General features: G+C 41.2%; 1 protein-coding gene across 3 annotated transcripts in view; it reads left to right on the top strand.

The window, feature by feature from the left end:
* Positions 1–16,950, top strand: part of PDZD2 (PDZ domain containing 2) — a 2,738,687-nt gene that overhangs the window by 1,569,780 nt on the left and 1,151,957 nt on the right. The gene's annotated exons all lie outside the window — the stretch shown is intronic.

The raw sequence follows: 16,950 nt of genomic DNA, 5'->3' as shown, positions 1-16,950 counted from the left end.
TTCTGGACAATTATTGGGTATGGAACTCACTAAATAATGAGACATTTGAGTTTCAGACTTCATATACTAAAACAAATGCATGTGAAAGTAAAACCTGTTATTTGATCGATTTTCTAAGTTTATAAGAGCAATATTTATAAATCTGTACCTATTTTGGGGCCTTTGTCCCGATGTTTTGGACTAAGAGGTTGAGAGGTATGGTGTGCAGTGGTTCAGTCCTGACATAAGTCCATCTGGTAAACAGCTGTTAATATAGATGCTCATTGCTCACAGTTCTAGTACTTCCATCCTTGCAGTTTTGTATTCACAAAGGTATTGCGTATTTGTTTTAAGACTTGCATCTCAGAGGAGTTTACTGTCATTCTCTCTGGGTCAGTTCTCTGTTTTGGTCAATGATGTAGTAAGTATGAGTGCCAAAGGTACAATTTATGAATGAATTGCTTGTGTTAATTCTAATTTAAATCTGTGTCTGTTTGTATGCAGCACTATTAAAAAGTCATTGCTGGTGTTGTGAGATGACAGACATGCATTTGACAACTACACTTACAGCTGATATTGAATGTTTACATTAGCTACCAGAAAATCAAATGTGGTATTTGTACAGTTCCAGGATGTTTGAGTGAAATCATGTTAGCTTTTTTTATTGCAATAATTATAAATCCTGGCACAGTCTGTGTTGATTTCTACCAGTTCATAGCCTCTGGGGATGTAGTGGTGAGGAAAAAAAACAGACATGATGAGACTTGAAGGAGGAAAGTTCCAAGTCTTGTATTTAAACCTTAAGTAAAGTAATACTGTATACCAAAGAGGTGCCAGTTAAGGAAAGCACACAACACAACCAACGGAATAATTTTAAACCAAGACAGACAGTCGTGGGCCACACCCGTTACTGTATATTTTAACTCCATCCCCTCTTGATTAGTTCATTGCAGTTCTGTTTGTTAATGCAGTTGAGTTTGTTATTGCTATTTTTACTGTGCTACATGTTCTACTTTTGCAAACAAGATGGCCTACTACCTGGAGTATAGCATTCATTTCAAACAGATTTTCTTTGATACATGTGGTAGTATGTATCTAAAGATTTGCTGGCATATGTTACAGAATACCCCTGTATTCTGATTGCTGTATCCTGTTTAATAATTTTATCTTGCTGATATTCTGTTTAACTAATTAAACATAAAAAATTTACTTTCTGTAACACTCTTAAGATATACGCATTGCTCATTGTTGGTGACCATTTTGTTGGTATGTCAGTGCTAGTAGGTACTGAGGTTACTTGTACATCTACCATACACTAACACACAATTTTACGTAAGGGGAAAGCTCCCTGCTATCCTGTGCTTATATTACCGCACATACTCTTATTCTGAGGTTACCACTGACACAAAAAATGGGAACAATGATTTGTTATATCTTGCAAAACTCAAAGCACACCACACCAATCATGTCATTCCCTCCTCCTTCCCAAACTGTCTTGTCTGCGCATTTCCCTTCACAGCATACCTTAATTTACTGCACAGTATTGCCATCACCATACATAGCACAATTTAAAATGTGCATAAACACAGTTCATGCAGACAGAGCACACACCTACAAGCACTTGCACCAGTTTTACTTAAACAACTTGGATTTATGAAGTAATATGTTCCCAATATGGCAGCTGATTCACAGGGTTAAGGCTGTGAGCTGTAGTTCCTGTGGTGCAGGGTTTGATTCCTCATTCCTCAGCTCTCATTTGCCCACTGTGTGACTTTGAGCAAGTCACTTAACCGGACATTGCTCCTGGATCACCCATGAAAAGTGACTATGTTTCCAGAGGGCCTACCTGGTTACCAAACTCCTACCCTGTGAAGCATTACTGCAACAGTTATTGGGTGTTGCCATCTACCTAATCGGGTTTGACTGCGATCGAGATCTCCCAGGCTCAGCTGGATCTGTAAAAGAATACAAAAAAGAGGAATGCAATAACTATATTTTGCAATACTAAATGAGATCAGTATTATTTCCGAGTAACATAAGTAATCATCCAAAATGTTAATGCAAACAATATTGTATTATATGTAGAACAAATGTCATTTTACTATAACAGTGCACAATTTTCCTGTTTTTAAAAATCTGCCGTGTCCTACTCATCTGCATACCTGTCAGTCTCTTAGTTTAAGAAATCTGGGCAAAACCTGGCAAAATGGGGGTCAACGGCTCAAAAATAGGGACATATTTTAGATATTGCTCTTAGAAACTTGCTAGAGTAACAGGGTTTGTTCTAACATACATTTTCTGAAAGATTTGAAGTCTGAAACCCAAATGCATGTAATTATTTAGTTACTTCAAGTCCTCAGATAATCCCAGTGATTTGCCAGAAAACCACAAATTTTATGAGTAACAGACCATAAATATAAGCCAAAAATCTGGACATTCTGTGAAAATCTAGACAGTTGAGAGGTATGCTCATCCGTGTAATAATAACCCATATATTTTCCATACTGTCATTAATTTTATAAAATAGTTTTTCATTAGCAATGTTTTTGGGAGACAGCATTACTTATGAGGTTGTGGAATCAGTCTTGCCTGCCTCCTTTGCAGTGGTTCACTTTAATGTTATCCTATGCTGCAAAACAAGAAAAAGATGGAGAAAGTAAAGTTAACAGAAATCCTTTCATTTGCTTGCATGGTCAACTTTGTCGACTGTAATGTTCTACATAATGTTTTTTCTAATTCCCTGTATCTAGTGGCGTGCAGATGAGTGCAGTAAGAATTACATGTCTGATCAAGTTTGCATCCCACCCCGTTTATGTTCCTTTACTGAAAGTGGACATATAACAATATGGACAATTACATTATTTTTCTTCTATTACTTCCATCAAACTAGAAAAGAAAATGAACTGCAGTTGTGAGATTATATCAAACCTTAAAAAAGGAATACATTGATTGCAAATTAAATAGAATAGTTATAGACACTTCATAACTTATACAAAATGGATACTAACAAGAGCACTGTGTATGTTAAGGGGTTGAAGGGTCAGGGAGCTATTGAACTACTTTTTAGTTTGTCCATCTCAGCAATGCCACATTCAGGTAGGTATGGTGCTAGCTGAAATAAGTGGGCACCATTACTGATAAAAATACCTCTCATCCTCTTAGAGAAAGAAATCTGGACAGAACCTAAAATAACGGGGTAACAAAGGTCCATAAATAGGGACAGATTTTCAATATTGAGCTTACAAACTTAGAAAGCTGCTAGAGTAACAGGATTTGTGTCAACGTGCATTTTTCTGAAGGATATGAAGTCTGAAACTAATATTTATGTAATTATTTAGTAACTATAATCCTCAGTGATTTGTCAGAAAACCACAAAATATATGAGGAAGAGACCAAAAATATGAGACAAAAATGTGGACATTCTGTGAAAATCTGGGCAGTTAAGAGCTGTAAAATAACATTTGTTTAGTATAAGCAAGTGATCACTTAGTGATAATGCTACATTCACATACTATAAGCAGCTGGGAGTCTGCATACATTGTGGATGAGTAGACCTGGCTCCAAGTGTGTCCCAACACAGTGCTGCAGCTATGCATGTAGATTTACCCAAGAATAAGGCAGTTAGGCATCGACAGACTTCCACAACACATAGTTGGATCTTTGAGTCAAGGTCTAGGTCCCACAGCACTGTTCAATTAAGCTCACATACAAGTATTTGCTCACAATCTGTGGGACCATCTCCACCACTGTCATTAGGGGACATTGTGTATGACATATTTAAAATCTGACACAACTTTACAAACTATATACACACCTCAGGCAACAACCCCCCCAAGAAATGTCAGAAGCCCTGACCACTTTCTTATCGTCCCCACCCCCTGCTTTATACCTAGCACTTGTGCCATTGATAGCTAAATACTGCATAAATGATGATGGCTTTGACCATATGAAGTACACGTGTATGGTATGTTGAAAAATGTCTGATGCACAGTATGAGCTGATGGTGCACTACTCATCATAGCCCTCCAGTGACACTCCATGTACCAGAGGTTATCTTTATACTGTCACGTGATGAATGTCATGGCCCACAGTTGTGGACTAGATATGACTGCTCTACCTGCGTTGCCATGTTCTGTGCACAAGCTTACCAGTGGGAGTGCTATGCTGCTGCCACTGTCTGGCCACCACCACAAAACTACGATCACTCATAAAATCATCCAAGGCCAACTTTGAGAGAAAAATCGCCAAGGACTCAAAAGACAATCATAAGGCCTTCTTTAGCTATGTTAGAAATCTGGGTGGAAACTCACAGATATGCTCAGAATTAGTCCCAAATGATACAAAAATCACTGAACCCACAGACATTGCAAACATACTGGCAGACAGGTTCAGTGAAAATTTCTCCCCTCCCTCCCCCCCAAAAGGAGAAATATCTATCCCAGCAGAGTGTACCCTCCCAGTCATCTCAAATGCCCAGGTGAGAGCTGCTCTCTCTAAAGCTAAAAACACAGCATCAATGGGACCGGATGGGGTCCCCGGCTGTGTGCTACACGAACTCAATGAGGAACTAAACCCACACATAAGGCTGCTGTTTAATCTTAGCCTTACCACAGGATACGTACCCAAAGAGTGGCGTACGGCAACTGTGGTCCCACTCCACAAAGGCGGTGCTTCTACGGACCCTGGTAATTACCGCCCCATAAGCTTAACAAGCCTGGTCTGCAAAGCTATGGAGAGGATCATAATGGAACTCATAAATAAAGACATAGGGGACCCACAGACATTGGATCCTACCCAATTCAGCTTTGTCAAGGGCAGATCATGCCTCTTGAACTTGGTCGACTTTTTTGAAACAGTCACCAAGGCCATTGATGAGGGTAAGGCAGTTCACACAGCCTACCTTGACCTTGCAAAAGCTTTCGACACAATACCCCACTCAGGTATCATAGAAAAGCTCACCAGCTTAAATGTAAACCCATATGTCACAAGATGGGTTGCAAACTGGCTCAAGGACAGAACCCACAGGGTTAGAGTTGCTGGTGCCATGTCAGACTCCAAGCCGGTCACAAGCGGTGTCCCACAGGGCTCAGTCCTGGGCCCCCTCTTGTTCGGCATCTACTTTTCAGAAGTGCAGGCAAACATAGGAGGATTGTGGCTGACAAAGTTTGCAGATGACTGCAAACTGGGCGCCATAGTTGAAAATCCATCAGACACAGATATCCTTCAGAGAGGTCTCATAGAAACGGATAACTGGTGCCAGAGCCATGGCCTTAAGCTAAACGCCAAAAAATGTATAGTCATACCCTTTGGTAAAAACAAGGTAACCCCAAGTTACCACATAGGTGGCAATCCATTAAGCACAGAAGAGGTTATCAGGGACCTGGGGACCCAAGTTGACAGTAACCTTTCTTTGACACTCACATTGCCAAAGTGGTTAGGAGGACCTTCTACATTGCCCACCTGATTATGAAGGGATTCACATCCAGATCAAGGGAGGTCATTGTTCCCCTGTACTCTTCACTTATCAGACCAATGATTGAGTACAATGCCCCATTCAGAATGTATCTTACCCGACACCTGCAGCAATTGGAAAGACCCCAAAAGTTCCTCACCAAAAGGATAAAGGGGCTCAAAAATATGCCATATGCTGCCTGACTGAAGAAACTCCAGCTCTATTCAGTCGCATACCATCTGCTCAGAGGTGACCTGTGCCTGACATACAAGGCCATGTCCAACCTGGAATTAATGGACATGCTCCACCTCAAAAAATCCAAATCCACCAGAGCCACAAGAGCAAGAGACTAGGACGTGCTGGAGGGACAGATTCATCACCCAGAGACTCCCTATGCTGTGGAACAGAATCCCAGTCCATGTGAGACAGAGCACCTCACTGGCTCTGTTCAAGAGGAATCTTGACCAGTGGATGGGAGATCTTAGGTTTACCCCAGGGATCATCTCTGTATCACTGCTGGACAGAGGCACGGCAAACTAATGGGTATAGTATTCTTCAACCTAAGGGGTGGTGAAAGCCACACAACTCTGGCTAGGCTTATAAATGCCCTAGGGCAGATAGCCTAGTATGAACCTATGAACCTATACATCTCAAGTGTACCTCATTATGGGAACATTCCTCATTTTTAATCTTAAAAAGTCCATGTTTCTTACTGTTCCATATTGACAGAGTCTGTCACATATTCAGTGTTAATCATTTTAACTAATATCCATTGTATGTAAAACTAAATCATATTAATTCATCAAAATCACTTTTTATAAGTGTATAGTAACATATTTTAACCAACCCATGAGCTTTCTAGTTGAAGATGCTAATAAGCTGTTAGCAGCTGTTCCACATTATGAGAGGTAGTTTTCCTCATTTTGGAGTTGGCTGGTTGGGAGCTATGACATCTGCTATCATCACCGATGGAACAAAGGTGGAAGGAGCTGCACTCCCATCATTGGTCACTCTTTGAGGTATTTGCACCCCAGACTGATATGTAATCATATAATTCAGAACACAATAATCAGTAAACATTCTGCATGCAGTAGCAGGCTTATACGGAAGGACCCTACCTCTAACTGATCTGGGCAGTGAAAGTGGGCTTTGAGCAGGCCAAACACTCACTTAATGACTATCCATGCTGGAACATGGAATTTTTTAATGCTCTCCTCTGTAGCTCCCTTTGAGTTATGAACCAATGTCACTAACCAAGTCCAAATTTGTAGCCTGTCTCACTTGGAAAAGATAATGGGGTGGTCAGTCATTAAAACCTTAGTCACTACATAGAGAATCAATTATGGGAAACAAAGTTTTTTAGGGTACACTGGCCCAACTAGTTGATTGTGCATAATCCTACCATACAGGGGGTGGTGGTAAAGTGAATTTATGTGACACATGTGGGAATCATGGGTTCTTCCAGGATGCTGGGCTGATACATTTGTAATACAGCCACGTGCATCACACACTGCCTGGCAGCTGATGGAATGGTAACCCTACCTATTGCAATATCTCCCCCACCCCCACGGTCAAGTTGGAGTCATAATAGCCACATGGGTGCAATCCATCACACTGAGGGCCTCAACAACATGTGCCGTTCTGTAGAAGGCAAGCCTGGTAATGGCTTGGTGGTGTGGTGACATTAAGGAATAGATATGCTCATCCACATGGACTAGGAATGCATTGAGGAACTGCTGCAGTATCCTCAGGACAGAAGCCTGTAAGATACCATGTATCCCAGTCGATCTGTGACATCTCGCTGTGACAAGTATAGTGAAAGCAGCACATAGCTTGATATCCACAAGAACAGGCCGCATATTCTCCCAGGTCCAGGCTGTATGTTGTACACGTCCACTCTAAGTTTGTCAAGCAGTTGTTGCTCTGCAAACCTTTTCCTGTTTTTGCATTATGGACAGAAAGTATATATTCCTGCTTCATTTTGAGTGTCCGAGGCTTCATATTTATTACTGGATACATTTTGAATCTCTTATTATTTATTGCATCATTTAGTAATTTCTGCCTGCCAGCCATGAACAGCATCAAGTGAATGCACACCCTTATATGAAAATGGAACAAACATTTCTACTAACATGTGACCCTAGTCATTTACTTATGTATATACTTAGTTAATTATTTTTAGTAACTGACTAAGTCTCTCTGGACCAAAGGCCATTTACTATACAGACCTAGGGAAGACCTTACTTAGAGCTGCAAAATAATTAATAAAAAAAACAACTGAAACATATATTTATTAGAAAACAGGACAGATAAACTTAATGTAACTAGTTTCTGTGCATGGTAAATGAGAAGCAATATTTTATTTTATTTTTAATAAGTTAGCCACCTAGACACCAGCATCTTTTCAGAGGTGACCTAGCAGTACTGTTTGTTTAACTAACTTGCTGCTGCTGATAATGCTTGTAGATAGAGAAGGTATTCTACAAAATATGCATAGAAAATTTAAATAAGATTACAGTGCAGAATTGCATTTTAGTCAAATAGCTCAAAGATAGAAACATCATACATTATAATACCATGTAATATAAAGCAAAGATCAGTATCTTAGCCACATAAAGTTTGCTTGTTTGTTTGTTTGATTTAACTGTGGAGGCTGCCCACTAAAGTGTGCTAGCCTGTGTAACTAATTTATCACTGTTTCTGCATTTTCTGTGTTTCTACCAAAAAAACAAAAAAACAAAAAAATAATCCTTGTTTTCCCGCCTTCCACGACTAGTTTAGACCAGTTTACAGGCATTGCTGTATTCTGGGCTGTGGTGTAGTTCCTGTGTTGTCCATTACCTTACTTGGATAGAAGGAAGTTTCTTTGCTCACCAGTGGGAGTGGGGAGCCTTGAGCAGCCTACCTGTCCTTGGGGGAAGTGACCTCAGCACAAGAAGCTGTAGTAATTGGTTGTTTGGGACCATTTCCAGCTCTTTTGTAGTTCACTGTTTAAAATCCGCATTTGCACGGCTTTGAGCGGTCGTACGCATAGCGCAGCACTGGTTAAACAAGGTTAAACTTTTTCTGGCTCCGCAAAGTCTGTTCTTCAAATTTTCCCTCAAGGAAGCTCTACTCTTAGTATAACCAGACTACTCACTGTATTATAAGCCTAGCACTTGTTCTCAATACTTCTCTACTAAGTAAGCACTCTCGTACTAAGTAAAGCACTACATCTACTTACCACCCCTGTGAATATCCACTTCCCTTAAAGGTATACCACTCCCTTATACTGTTCTAGCATGTCGAGTGGTAGATTACTGGCGTCTCCAGTTCAGCTGGTCAATCTGGGCATCTTGAGACAATGCTACAGTTGTCTCATGTACACAGACAACCCTCTCCTCCTCCCAACAAACACAAATACATGTGAGAGATGCAACTATATAGCCAAACTGGAGGCTGAACTCTCTCAACTCAGGGCTGGCATGACCAGACAGGAGGAGATGGCAACCACACACACAACAATCCCAGTCCCACATAGACCTACCACAACTGCAAACCAAACACATAAAACACAAAGACATACTTGGAGGCTCTAATAAAAAACTTACCAAAACAATAGAGGCTCCCAAAGCAGACATCCAAAAATCCACCACCTCAAAACAAAACACATGCAACACATACTTCAATAAATCAGTGTGTCGACCAATCGCAGCCCTTAAGGCCAAACACCTTGCCTGATACACTAGTAATAGGTGACTCCATAGTCAGACACACTGATGTCCCACTGACCAGGCTGAACAAGGAGAAGGTGACTGTGAGCTGTCTATCGGGAGCTAGGATCCACCACATAACACACGCACTCAGGTCACTCCAAAGCAAGTACAAATATGACTCTGTCATTGTCCATGCTGGTGTGAATGACCTGAGACGTACCTCCCTGGACTACATGAAAAGAGACATAGAGGAGCTCTCCGATTATGTAGCCCAGGCTGGTATGACCCTGACCCTGAGCAGCATCTTGCCCTCACCAAGAATGATACCACAATACAAAGACAAGATGATCAGCTTTAACAATTGGCTCAAGTACTGGTGTCATTCTAAGGGGATCCAATGTCTGTCTGCCTGCCTGGGATGATATGTTGGACAGGCCACGTTGCTTCTCTAGGGACGGCTTGCACCTGTCACCACTGGGCTCTTGCCACCCCCATAATGCCTTTTTTTAGGCAAGGCTCAAAAGTCAAAACCACCCCCATAGACAGCACAAGGAACAAGAAACTAAGGGTAATGCTGCTAAACGCCAGAAGTCTTAACCTCAAGATGCACGCACTTGAAGCTCTCCTCAGTATGGAGAACATCGATATCTGTGCAGTGACAGAAACCTGGTTCAAGGCTCCAGAGAGCACCCCAGCACTACCAGGCTATACCTCATATCATGCTTTTCGGCCCCAAAACCCGGACCGAACCACAAAAGGAGGGGGAGTTTCCATATTTATCAAGGATATCCACACCTCGAGGTTAGTGGCATTGCACGAAGTATCGGAGACCATCCATGTGCAACTAACAGTGGGCAAGACTGCTTTTCAGTTGATAGCATCCTACAGACCACCCTCTCAAAGTCAGGAATCCCACTCGGCTTTCCTGAAAACATTGGAGAACATGAAGATCTCTCCAAACACCATTATATTGGGTGACTTCAACTACCCAAACATTGACTGGGAGCACTACTCAAGCCCCAGCACCTTAGCCCAAAGGTTCCTGGAAATTATAAACTCAAATGCTATGGAACAACTAGTCACCACTCCCACAAGAGGGGACAATATACTAGACCTGATCATTACCAACATGGGGACTCTATGCTCCACACCAGAAGTATATCCCTCATTGGTAAGATCAGACCATAAATTAATTTCACTGGATGTCCACATCCCGACCCCACCCCCAGCCCAGAAAACCACAGTGAAAAACTTCTCAAAAGTGAACTTCTCACTTCTCAAAACTGAAGTGGAATCCTTCAAGGCCCCAGGGCCAGTGGAAACTACGGTCCAAACTACAGAATCCTATATAAACGCATTCTACGGACATCTCCAGGAATGCATGGATCATGCTATCCCAAACAAAACCAAGACCCAATCATCCAAAGGCAGGTGTCCAGTCTGGTGGACCCCTGCCATAAATAAACTGTACAACAGAAGGAGGAAGCTACTACATGATAGAGCAAAATCCCTAATAGGGAAGGCATCTCTGATCAGTACTACCAAAAAATTACGATCCCTCATAAAATCCTCCAAGGCCAGCTTCGAGAGAAAAATTGCACAGGACACCAAAGACAATCATAAGGCTTTTTTCAGTTATGTTAGAAACCTGGGATGCAACTCCCAGACTTGTTCTGAGTTGATTCTAAATGACAAAAAATACACTGAACCCACAGACATCACCAATATCCTGGCAGACAGGTTCAGTGCAAACTTCTCCACCCCCCCCCAAAAGAGCAAGTATCTATCCCGGCAGAGGGCTGCCTCCCAAACATCTCTGATGCTCAGGTGAAGGCTGCCCTCTCCAAAGCTAAAAACACTGCTTCCATGGGACCAGATGGTGTCCCAGGTTGCGTCCTACATGAACTCCAAGAGGAACTAATCCCTCAAATAAAACAGCTATACAATCTCAGCCTCACTACAGGATATGTGCCCACAGAATGGCGTGCAGCAACAGTGGTCCCACTCCACAAAGGTGGAGCCTCTACGGACCCTGGAAACTATCGCCCCATAAGCCTGACTAGCTTAGTCTGCAAGGCTATGGAAAGGATCATCATGGAGCTCATAAACAAAGACATTGGGGACCTACAGACACTAGATCCTACCCAGTTTGGCTTTGTCAAGGGCAGATCCTGCCTTTTGAACCTGGTTGACTTCTTAGAAACAGTCACCAAAGCCATAGATGAAGGGAAGGTAGTCCACACAGCCTATCTGGACCTTGCAAAGGCATTTGACACAATACCCCACTCGGGCATCATAGATAAGCTATCCAGCTTAAATATAAACCCCTATGTCACAAGATGGGTCGCAAACTGGCTCAAAGACAGAACCCACAGAGTGAGAGTTGCTGGAGCCATGTCAGACTCGAAACCGGTCACAAGTGGCATCCCACAGGGTTCTGTCCTGGGACCAGTCTTGTTCGGTATATACTTTTCCGAGGTACAGGCAAACGTGGGAGGACTATGGCTCACCAAATTTGCCAAAGACTGCAAACTGGGCGCCATAATCAACTCTCCAGCTGACACAAACATCCTTCAAAAAGGTCTCACAGAGACAGATAACTGGTGCCAGTGCCATGGTTTAAAGCTAAATGCCAAAAAATGTATAGTTATACCGTTTGGCAAAAACAATGTGCCCACAAATTACCACATAAGTGGTAACCCATTAAGTACAGAGAAAGTTATTAGGGACCTGGGGACCCAAGTTGATAGCAATCTCTCCTTTGAAAACCACATTGCCAAAGTGGTTAGAAAGACCTTCTACATAGCCCACCTCATCACAAAGGGTTTCACATCTAGATCAAGAGAGGTAATCGTGCCCCTTTATTCATCCCTCATCAGGCCCATCATAGAATACAATGCCCCTTTCAGGATGTACCTTACCCGACACCTGCAGCAATTAGAAAGACCCCAAAAGTATCTCACCAAGAGGATCAAGGGTCTCAAACAGATGCCATATACTGCTCAGTTAAAAAAACTCCAGCTCTACTCAGTTGCATACTGCTTACTTCGAGGCGATCTATGCCTGACATACAAAGCTATGTCAAATCCAGAATTAATGGACATGCTCCACCTCAGTAAATCTAAATCCCTTAGAGCCACATGCTCGAGGGACTTGAACCTCAGCACAGAAATAAATAGAACTTGCTGGAGGGACAGGTTCATAACCCAGAGGCTCCCTTTGCTCTGGAATAGAATTCCAGTTCATGTGAGGCAGAGCACCTCACTGGATCTCTTCAAGAAGAATCTCGATAGGTGGATGGGGGATCGTAGGTTTGTCCCAGGGATTACTCCCGTGTCACTATTAGACAGAGGCACAGTAAACTAAACCTTAAAAAGGGCACAGTATACTCAAATCAAGGGCCATACAGAATCGGGCTAGGCTTATAATTGTCCCAGGGCAGATAGCCTAGTATGAACCTATGAACCTATGAACATCCTTAGTAAATAAAATTTATTTGATAAAAAAGTGTGCACTGTTTGAAATGGGGAGATATTTCTGTACTGGAATATTCATAAACATCAGTCTGTACACTTCGTTAGTACGTTACCTGCCATTACAGCAATTCAGAGACATGGAATGTAGTGGTAAGGGGTAGTGTACTCAAAACCGGCTTGTTCTTTGTATGGTACACAGGTCTGAATACTACACAGTGGTGTGCCATGCACACTGGTGCTACAGTGAAAGAGAATCACTGTACACAGCACAGCTGGAAACAGCTATTAGTAGCATATGTCAGTTACACCTTACTAAGTAGTTCTGCCCTGCTTTCATACCACACAGCGATACATAAAATATTTTCGCCCATTTAGCATGTTAGTGGGGTTAGGCTCATTACCATACTAGGTTAATGAGGGGCCTACCTTTCAACTTCTTAGCGTAAAAAATCTGGACAAAGCCCAACAAAATGTGGGGACAAAGACCCAAAAATAGGGACATATTTTAAATAATGAAAGTTGCTAGAGTAACAGAATTTCTCTTAACATACATTTTCCTTTTTTTAACTATTTATTTGATTTTAAAACAAAACAAAACAATAATCATTTGCACAATAATTAATTAACAATCTTTAACACACATTTTCTGAAGGATTTCAAGTCTGAAACTCAACTGTATGTCATTATTTACTGACTTCAGTCCTCACATCATCCCAGTGATCTGCCAGAAATCACAACTTTTATGAGGACTAGACCAAAAATATCAGCCAAAAATCTGGACATTCTGCAAAACTCTAGACAGTTGAGAGGTGAGGGGATCTGAAGCTGTGTGAGCTCCAACTGGTGGAAGTATACAAGCAGTGTGAGTGTCATTGTGGTAGTAGTTTAGCTTGCACTGCAGGAAAAGTGGAATGGGTAGCATTTTTATACCAGAAAAAAATTACTTTTACCGGTGTGCACACAGTTTTCACTGAAGCTGCTGCTCAACTAATAATTATATTATTTTTTTATTTCACTGACATTTGTTTACCAGGAAAGCTTGACTGGGTAATAACCCATTTTCAGTGAATCCCAAGGAGAAAAGCTCCAACATATTACATGAAAGTGAAAACAGTAGACTATAGCAAATATATTTGATATGGATTGTAATTTATACAAGTACAATATTAACAAGAATTGTAATGGTTGTTATTTATACAAGTATAATACAATATACTACATAGTAACCTAAGAAATGTTACATTTGTCTAGTGAAAGAGTTAAGCTTAATTTGTTTAAAATACAAGAGGTGAATAGAGAGAGGGAGACAGAGAGAAGCAAAAGTGAGATAAGTAGGGAAAATACATGAATTCAAAACCTGAGCTGAGAATAGGATTATTAGGTTGTCAGAGTGTCAGAGGTGAGCAAGCGAAAGATTGCTGAATAAAGGGATATGTGTATACAAGAGAAGAAAAAGTATGTGTATAAAGTTAGTGGAGAAAGAGACATTTATAAATTACAAAGGAGTAGCTGAAGGCTATATACTTTGGTAGCTAAGCAAGTAAGTAAGATTTTCATTACTGGAACAAGAGATTTTAGTAAGGTAGTGGAGAGCGATAGTAGGTCAGAAAAATGATTATAGCTAGAGGAAGTGAAGGGCGTGAAAGCAGCAGCAATCTGGATGAGAAAACAAATGGGGTTATAAGGTGAAGGTAGGGTGAATGAGGAGAATGGATTGGAGGATGGGACAAGGCTGGTGTGCAACACATTGGGAAAACAGAAACTGCCAACTTCCTCTGCCGTTTAGACAACTGGTGGTACATGGTTGTGGTCCCATACTTTATGGGATGAAAGCAGTCCACACACAGTTGTTTCTCAGTTCTTGAATCACATACAGTGGTGGGTAGTGGTCATTTTCACATGCACTCTGTACACATACTACGTAACATAGTGAAGTAGGACTACAGATGTGGACTAACACCATTGTGCAGCAGTTTTCATGAATCACTGTGGGCTTGTACGTGGTCAAGCCTATTCCATGGGATACAGTGTCTATGAGTAGCGACAGTTCTTATCTTCATGTAAAAAAGTGAAGGATATTTCTGCTCGGTAATTCCATAACAAAAATATGGCCCTCATTGTCTTAATTTTGGAATAAATATTTCCTTCTTTGAAGATTTGAACAACAGCTAAGGATCACTTACTTTCCTAGGTTTGCTTGTGTCCATACTTCACAGATAATTTCATAGATCCAGGTAATAAATGCTTAGCAATTTTCCATTTCTTTTAAGTGTGACATTATAATCTGTCCCATAATCTCTTGAGTTCTTTCTTACACTGCTTTTTGTAGGCTATTTTTGCCACATATTTACCATCTGTCAAACAATCCCCAATCAGACTCAGCCCAGTTGTTTCTTCCCAGAAAAGGGATGTACCTTGAACCATATAGGATGAGATCCATGGGGGCCAATCATACAAATATACCTCCCAACCAACCTCTTAGAACAAGAAATCTGAACAGAGTCTAAAGTAATGGGGATACAAAGGGCCAAAAATAGGGTCAGATTTTAAATACTGTCCTTATAAATTTAGAAAATTTGCTACAATAATAGTATTTGTGTTATCATGAATTTCCTGAAGAATGTGAAATCTGAAATTCAAGCATACATCATTATTCACTGACTTCAGTCCTCCACAATTTGTCAGAAAACCACAACTTTTTTAAGAACAGACTAAAAATATAAGGCAAAAATCTGGGCGGTCTGCAAAAATTATAGAGGTATGCATACAAGCACCCATGAGTGATGCTTGTGTTCTCATAAGTATTCTGGCTACTGAGGGAATCCCATGGTGGTGAGGTGAATGTTTGCTTTACCACAAATATGTGCACCACTTCAAATGTGGCAGCAAAGGTTAAAATGCATGTACTCCTTTGCACAGGCTCCCTGCTGTGTACAAAGACTCCATGTTGCAGTGAACCCACAACTGAGCTAGTCAGAGTCAAACTCCACCTCCACCCCTACGAGCCTCAAATACTCAGGCCACTGGTCAAGCCTAGGTTACCTGGGCCATAGACTGGGCTTTATCATTTTGTGCCACTGATGTAGGCTGTCACTGGTCAAGCCTAGGTTACCTGGGCCATAGACTGGGCTTTATCATTCTGTGCCACTGATGTAGGCTGTCACTGGTCAAGCCTAGGTTACCTGGGCCATAGACTGGGCTTTATCATTCGGTGCCACTGATGTAGGCTGTCACTGGTCAAGCCTAGGTTACCTGGGCCATAGACTGGGCTTTATCATTCTGTGCCACTGATGTAGGCTGTCACTGGTCAAGCCTAGGTTATCTGGGCCATAGACTGGGCTTTATCATTCTGTGCCACTGATGTAGGCTGTCACTGTTTTTGAATATTTTGTGCAGTGCCTAAATAGCTACCCATGACATATTTACTGAGTCTTTGCTTCTATGTGTCACGTTTATACATTTTTTTCCCTCTTATTGTTTTTCCTTTACCTTCCTTTGCCCCTGACCCATTCCACCTTTTGCATTGTTGTAATAATAATGTTGACACGAGTGGGCATTACTGTGAAATAATTGCCTTTCCAACACTGTTGAGGCCACCCACTTGTAATGGCATTGATGTGCTTGAAAAATTGATTTAGTAGTTGCTACACAGAGTCTTGTGTCGATTTATTAATAATATTCAATATTTTATAAATGGTGTGTAAGTTAAGGAGAAAAAGAATGAACAGTCCATGTGCTACAACAGCTTTGGAAGAATAATTTATACTAAAAATGAATGGCAATTATTTTTGTAGTCATTAACCATTTAAGTTAGGTTGGGGGCAGAACCCACTTCTATTGATGCCTAATTTGAAGTTTTGTAGAGGGGGAGGTTTCTGCTAGTGAGAATTTGAGTTTTAGAGTCTATTATTGATTAATTATTGTGCGAGTTGTTATACGTGGTGGGGGAAGTAGTACATTGTGTGAATCCATACCAAGTTTATTGAATTTTGTGACTTGTTTACAGTGATTAGTCCCAATCTATGTTAAAGTCACCTAAAATAATTGTTTCTTGGTGTGTGTGTGTGTGTGTGGGGGGGGTTACTAACTACCCAGGAAAAACATATTTGACTGTAGAAATATTATTGCCTGGGAGGATGCATAAAGAAATGAAACACATGCTTTTCTGGTTGTTAAGTTTGAAGAAGGAGATAGTGCAGCATTATTGGATGATGAATGATGTACTGGTAAGGAGCAAGTTTAAATATGCTAGGGTACAAAATGGTTACCCACCTCCTTTTTTAACTTTCCTATTAATATTATACACTGTTACCTCATAGGTGTTGACCAGGCTAATGAATGCAAGGGC

The sequence above is a fragment of the Protopterus annectens genome, chromosome 1.part1 (assembly GCF_019279795.1).
Source record: "Protopterus annectens isolate FY-2018-M chromosome 1.part1, PAN1.0, whole genome shotgun sequence".
In the NCBI taxonomy this organism is placed as follows: domain Eukaryota; kingdom Metazoa; phylum Chordata; order Ceratodontiformes; family Protopteridae; genus Protopterus; species Protopterus annectens.
This window is presented reverse-complemented; position numbering and strand designations above follow the sequence as displayed.